Below are 8098 nucleotides of genomic sequence, written 5' to 3'. Positions count from 1 at the left end.
TTCCGTGTTACGGAAGAATTGCTAGTTGTTTTATACTCAGTGAGTAATTTTTGATTTTAATCGCAGTATGAGAGTTAACCGGAGCATATTCTATAATTTTTCCAGTCTTATTTGCTTAATGACAGTGATCTACTCTTCCTTGCTATTGACAGAGATATACTCTTGTTTGCTTAATGACAGAGAGTTGCTAGGTCGAGAGTGTACTTACTAGTTCGTGTGTCCCAATACACGTATTTGATTTCAGGCGGCATTGTGAGTCGGTGATTATTGTTACTGCCTCGGGATTCAGAGGCACCTTGCGTGTTTTATAACCTGCACAACAGCAAATATTTAAGCTAGAAATATGCAGACATCGCATGGTAGCTGAAATATCCGTTTTGCCGCAGATTGTGGACAGAAGAATGCGCATTCTGTTTGACTTTCCGTATCCATTTAGAGCGATCTGTACACATTCGAGTATCTCTTGCCCATTTATCCTCCAGACATAATACAGCCAGACAAATCGGTAGTGGCTAAACACTGTCTTCCACTGTCCCTTTTTGTTCTTGTTCTTCTTTAGAATGGGCCAGCTAAGGACCACGATATTTAACTTTTTAGCCTGGAAACGGACTTGATGTTTGCCCAGTAATGTCGCGTTCTCTGACTATGTTTCTCTCCTTTGTCTAATGGACGCCGGTCTTCTTTCCGGGGTGATCTTTCTTCTTTCAGTATCCTTCTGGGAAGTGCTCGGTTTCTTACGTCACTTTCAGTTATGTTCAGTTCTTGGATGTCTTTCCTGACTTCTATAAGCCACGGTGTCACTGTCTTCCTGCTCTTCCAGTAGTTGAGAAGTCGGTTGGTCAGCCTTGCTTGATCCATCCTTGTGACATGTCCGTAGAAAGCGAGACCTCTTCTTGGCTACATCAGTGATTTTCTCAGTATGATTGGATAGGTCCTGGTTTGATTGTCTTCTGTACTCGCCATTTGTTTTCATCAGTCCCAGAATTTTTCTCAGGATATTCCTCTCCTGAAACTGTCGTTTATCTGTTAAACCTTTCCTGTTCAGATTCAAGCAATCTGAGGCATATAGGGCTTCAGGGCAGATAACTGTTTGGTAGTTAGTTGGGAATTACGAGACAGGAATTTCTTATTAGAGATGTTCTTGATATTTATTATGGAAAAGTCACTTATGGTCCCAGCTTTATGCTACTGGGCTTCACTGGTCAAGGAAGGTGTGGGATACAATAAAGATGTGAGAATATAATTAAAACAGACAACCTGATCAACCGAGACGAAGGTTTCCAGTTCCACAAACCATGGAAACTACTCATTTCACGTCTACGCTTTCAGAGGGGTTATTGTCCTAAGCCTTCGCTGCCTGCCATCCACTTTTATAATTAACTACGTAATTTGTGGTCACTGGGAATTTACTGAGTCAGCACTAGCTGAGTCAGACGCCTAAAGTTTTAACTGTGGTTGGCACTGAACTGCTCACAGTCTTATCCGTGACTGGCACGAATTTTGCTCCATAATAAGTCATTGTGTTAAGTGGTTTTAATTCAGTCTTGAAAAGGCTACACGATTGACAGCGAACACATATCGAGAGGAATGTTGCTCCCCCGGATGTTTGCCCGAAAGGTGAAGCAATATTCCATCTGCAGGAAAAACTTCAATTGGGAGTTGTCTGCTGAATGGTAGCGATGTAACATGTCTCCAAAGAAGAGAACTGGTCTTTGAACACTAAAGAAATTTAACTGTGATTTGTCAGTGGAGAAACCGTCCCTCCCTTTCCTTTAATCCGTTTTACAAGTTGAATAATGCTCCCATCTACTGCGAGAAATGACGAATACAATAATCCGATGGTCTTCCCCACATGCACACCAATATATTGAAGCTTACTATGTTCAGTATCCTATGATTTCTGCCTTAGAGTAACTACAGCACTCGAATACTATATTTAGAACCATGTGGTAGTTTGTTTATTCAACTGCATAACCTCAGATAAGTTTTTGACAATGTTGACTGGAATACTCTCTTTCAAATTCTGAAGTTGGCAGGGGTCAAACGCAGGAACCGAAAGGCTATTTACAATTTGTACAGAAGCCAGATGACAGTTATAAGAGTCGAGGGGCGTGAAAGGGGAGCAGTGGTTGGGAAGGGAATGAGGCAGGGTTGTAGCCTTTCCACGATGTTATTCAATCTGTATACTGAGCAAGCAGTAAAGTAAACAAAAGAAAAATTCGGAGTAGGAATTAAAATCCTGGGAGAATAAATAAAAACTTTGAGGTTCACCGTTGACATTGTAGATTCTGCCAGACAACAAAGGACCTGGGGGAGCAAAAATGGTTCAAATGGCTCTGAGCACTATGGGAATTAACGTCTGAGGTCATCCGTCACCTAAAACTTAGAACTACTTAAACCTAACACACATGCATGCCCGAGGTAGGATTCGAACCTGTAGCAGTCGCGCGGTTCCGGACTGAAGTGCCTAGAACTGCCATCCACCGCTGCCGTCCTGGAAGAGCAGTTGAACGTAATGAACAGTGTCTTGAAAGGAGGATATTAGATGAGCATCAACAAAAGCAAAACGAGGATAATGGAATGTAGTCGAATTAAGTCCGGTGACGCTGAGCGAATTAGGAAATGAGACACTTGATGTAGTAGATGAGTTTTGCTATTTGGGGAGCAAAGTAACTAAAGATGGTAGAAGTGGAGAGGATGTAAATTGTAAACTGGCAATGGCAAGGAAGGCGTTACTGAAGAAGAAAATTTTGTTAACATCGAGAATAGATTTAGGTGTCAGGTATTCCTTTCTGAAAGGTAACATGGATGTTACATTGTTTGAACAAGTAGAGAATAGAAGCTTTCGAAATGTGGTGCTACAGAAGAATTCTGAAGATTAGATCGGAGGATCACATAACTAATGAGGAGAAGAGAAATATTTGTGGCACAACTTGACTGGAAGATGGGATCGGTTGGTAGGACATGTTCTGAGGCATCAAGGGATCACCAATTTAGTGTTGGAGGGCAGCGTGGAGCGTAAAAATTGTAGAGGGAGACAGAGAGATGAATACACTAAGCAGATTCACAAGGATGTACGTTGCAATAGGTAATGGGAGATAAAGAAGCTTGCACAGGATAGAGTACCATGGAGATCTGCATCAAACCAGTCTCGGGACTGAAGATCACATCAACAACAACATCAACAGATGCTGGCCACTGTCACAAGTTGGAATTCTTCACAGTCCACACTGAATATTTTGCACGCCCGGCAGCCTTAACAGCATCGTAACCGCTTTTGCAGGCAACATACCGCAGATTCCGCAAGGTGCCTTCACCGGGCTGCTTCGGAGAGAGACGAATAGGAAAAGTCATGCATTACACTTTGTTAGAGAAAAGTGAAACAGCAAATAAAAGTAGCCCTACGAAGTATCAAAGTAACTCTCTTAATAAATGCAGAATTCTACGTTTTTGGATTAAATAGTAAATATCACAAGCCTCCAAGACTGATAAATCCTTTCAGTTTCACAGTATGATGTATAGTTGCGCATGAATACAGTTGCTCATTTAATCAAACATTTTTCACTTCTTTCCAAGAGGCTGACTGGACCTAGAATCGAAAATATCAACACTGAAATATCGTATTAAATAAATGACATACAGCCGTATATATGTGATATATTATCATTATCGATTTCTGTTAGTGACGATACCTGGATATAGTTTAAGGAAAACCAATGCTTACAAAACGTAGTACAAAAGTTAACTTATTTCTTATCGTGCCAAGTAATATCAACAGATCAATGTTGTTAATATCGTCCTGGCACAGCTGCTAAGCAGCAAAAGTGCAAAGAAAATTTATAACTGACCATTAGCTAACGGTAAACAAATCAAAGTTATTCACAGTTATTATGTTGGTGTATTAATAACGTACCCATAGTGATTAGAAATGACGTTATACATAAATAATATAGCAAATTTTTGTATATGATAGACTACACCACAAAATATGTGACAGTGTACATACACTTGCATGCGATGTATTTCATAGAATACTTAGCAACTGTTGGGAGGCACCCCCATCACTCCCCCCTCCCCCAAGTTTCAACTGCAGAGTTTGATAAATCTGGTCAAGGTTAATTAAATCCTGATCATCTTCATCAGTAGCCAATGAGTCATGATATAACCCTACCAGTATGCTTTTATCTAAATAAAAGAAAACCCTGTCTCTATGTTGCCATGTATAACACTCTTACCAAATGTAGTTTTCTAAATATAATACACTGTGGGAGGACAGTCCTGTTAACAGAATATACTGATGAATAGAGTTTCCATATTTACAGGATTCGAACATGTGTTGTGTCTAATGGAAAAGTAAATCAGGCTACTGAATTCTTTCCCTAAGGTCCTACCCAGTAGTTAGAAAGAAACGCAGTATGAAGGGTATTATATTGAATCTAAGATATCTCAATTCATACTTCATTTACTGGTTTAAAATGTGTACTAATGGTCGCCACTCAGACCAGGCAATGAAACAGTGAATTATTGGAAAAGCAGAAGTATGAATTTTGCCTACTTTCTCGCTACTGCATAAGTTGCTTCTTCAAACAAATATTACTCCAAATAATCAATGTTGGTGCAGACACTGGAATTTCATTTTGACTACTAAAACCTTTAAATTACGTTTTTAAAAGAAGAAAAGTTCAATAGATAACCTCAAGGAAGCTAAAAGAAATTTGACCTGGGGGGAATCTTTAGAAAATCACTTTCCATATTCAACAAAGTTAAATACTAAAAAACGTAGATACTAAAACACATACTTTTTATACTGAACATTTCACTTCAAGGAAACCTCTTTCGTAATGGAATATACTTTCAAAAACTCATGTTCTATGGAGTAACTCTGTATAGTCATTTAAGAGATTCAAGTAATTTGGTTTCACTCTGACTGAATTCTTACGCAAGCAAACTTTTACTATAAAACTTTGCAGTAGTTAAGAAAACTTCCTCATTACTTACATAAGAATTGAAATAGTGTCTCTTGATACTGATTTGGCACTTCATCACTCTGTAAAACAGGATACTCGGATTAATCAAACACCAGGAAGGAACCCTGTATGGATGTATGATAAGGGTGAAATAACGAAGTGAACCTGTTTCTTAAAAGTTTAAGAATGATTATTGAAACACAGTTTAAATTAATGGTTCACACTGAACAAGACTAAAATACAAATCAATCTTATCTGGTGGCTGAAGGTGTGGCGAACTATTATGATGGCTACACTACCCACACTACAGACTACAAGTATGTTGCTGTATGGGCTCAATTTCTGTTCTTGGCGTCGTTCGATGTTACATGCCGTAGCCCAACAACGCGCAGCTATACCTTAAGCCGTTTGCCGCCTTCATCCGAGGCATTTTGTGCGAATTAGCAGGCAAAGTTTCTTCTGCCCCACAAAGGTGCTGCTTCAATGACTGCTGCCTACAGACTGTGTGACCTGGTTCTCTTGCTTGCTGTAGGTAGCACGCCAAGTCATCCTTGCCACATTTTCCACTCCCCAGAGCCACTCTCATTTCAAACAAAATCACACTGGCGTTGACAAAACACCCATTTCTTACACTATTCCTAAGAGTGACCATTTCTTAGAATTGTCGAATTTACGTCAACATAAACAGTTTATTCACACAAATAATTTTAAATACAAAACGTCACCAGATAATTATTTAACGTAACAAACGATTTTCATAGTATGTTACATACATTACTCACATACAATGCAAAGAACTTCAGTCTCCAGTATAGTACACATTACCCTACATGTACAGAAAATATAGTACCAATATGCGAACATTTTAAAACAGAAAAAATTATAAAAAATAATAATACATGAATCATAAACCAATAGTGTTTTAATGAAACCAGACATGAGTAAATAGTTACAATAAGGAAAGCTATTAGAATGTAGGAATAAATACTGCATGGTGCAGTGGAAGTTTCTGTTTTGTCATTCATGTTATTTTACATGTAGGATGACAACAACGTCTCTTTCTTCAACTTGTAGCTCCATTGCTTAGGTAGCAGTGTGTTTCGAATATGTGAATCAGAAACACACGCAGCAATAAAACCGAAGACAATTTCTTCCTATTAGTAAAACCCATTCATATGAAGCCGCGAACCAGTTTAGCTAGTGAATGTTTTTATACATATTTCATGAAACAACAACACAACGTCTTGCTTTAGACAATTAGCTGGTTCCAGGTTGTGTTTCCATTCATCCCTGAGTTTAAACACCATATCCTCGTTCTTGATTATTTTTTGAGACATTGTACAGTATCATGTTATTAACATGTTGTTGTTGTTGTGGTCTTCAGCCCTGAGACTGGTTTGATGCAGCTCTCCATGCTACTCTATCCGGTGCAAGCTTCTTCATCTCCCAGTACCTACTGCAACCTACATCCTTCTGAATCTGTTTAGTGTATTCATCTCTTGCTCTCTCTCTACGATTTTTACCCTCCACGCTGCCCTCCAATACTAAATTGGTGATCCCTTGATGCCTCAAAACATGTCCTACCAAACGATCCCTTCTTCTAGTTAAGTTGTGCCACAAACTCCTCTTCTCCCAAATCCTATTCAATACCTCCTCATTAGTTATTTGATCTACCCATTTAATCTTCAGCATTCTTCTGTAGCACCACATTTCGAAAGCTTCTATTCTCTTCTTGTCCAAACAAGTTATCGTCCTTGTTATTAACATATGAAATGAATGTATGCTTATCACATTATTTCGCCATTTCCTCCTGTTAATATAGTTGAAGGAATAAACTATACAATTTGTTGTTTCGTTTCAACATTATGATTAAAGGAAAACTTTTCTCAAGGTCATACGTCCCATTAACAAATAACACGCTAGTATGGTGACAAAGATTTCACCATAGATCTTCTAAGATTCTTAATACAACTGATTAGCCGGAGCTGCAGACACCTCAAATTTAACTATTCTGGAGTCAATACATGGCGCAGAAGTGACGAATGTTTCAGAAAGCCAGTTGTCTAAAGCGTGAGTACACTTTAATACTTTATTTTGGCATTCGTAGCATATAAATTAATACATTCCTATTTTGAAAACACTTAAGCTCTCAATTAATTGAATGAAAAGACACAAGGTCGATTCTGTACTCCCTTTAAATGTGTTTTCATATCCTTCGGCTTAATGAAGTCGACATCAGCTTTATACATTCCTATAAAACAACTGAAAAACTACGTTGGCACAAGGGATTTTGCACTACAAGTTCTGTTACCTGAGGGAAGTTTTGATGTGGGATTTACAGTACGCTGGAGAATAATAGCAATAGAGTACATCTGTACTACCAAGCAAGAATACTGATTTTCTCCAAGTGCATATCGTTGGGCTGGAAGTCCCTTGGCGGGTATACGAACCAAGAATATTCATTGCACGTCGTGCACGGACAGCTCAGTCGGCTGCATTTTCCGGTGCACTTTCCGCGAAAAAACGGTTAAATGTTCGAATCCAGAGCCTCATTTTTAATCTGGCAGCGCAGAATCCGCTACACAATGAAACATTCACCATGAATGGATTTATTATTTTTTCTACTACGCCAAGTGAGAGTACAGGGGAAAAACTGCTGCGACGAACGAACCAGGTAGGTTAAATAAATGTGATATAATTTAAATCGGATGCTATTGTGAATGCTGATGCACCCATTGTCAAATTGTTAATGATTAACAAAATCATCCTCGACGCACGTGCGTCGGAGGCTGCTATCAGGGAACACAAGACACCTACTGAAGAAGTGACTTTTTCCGCGACTTACGCTAAACATCTGTCATGTCATCTCGTCTTATAATTGGAATGGACCACCCGAATAAATTTCCACTGCTTTCACTAAGTTCACAAGTTTCCCTGAGTTGTATACCTAACAGATTGGAACACTACGTCATCAAAATTCGCGTACAACGGATTATGACATTTTTTCACGCTAACTGCGTTCGATGTCTCTATCTTTACTGCCTATGACGATTTCCAGTTTGTTGAGACTGGTGAAATATTTATCTAGTACATCCTCAACTGTATTGTCCAGAAGAGAGAAAATTAGTAAG

The sequence above is a fragment of the Schistocerca gregaria genome, chromosome 1 (genome assembly GCF_023897955.1).
Source record: "Schistocerca gregaria isolate iqSchGreg1 chromosome 1, iqSchGreg1.2, whole genome shotgun sequence".
NCBI lineage: Eukaryota > Metazoa > Arthropoda > Insecta > Orthoptera > Acrididae > Schistocerca > Schistocerca gregaria.
The sequence above is the reverse complement of the archived record's forward strand: the minus strand, read 5'-3'. Positions refer to the sequence as shown.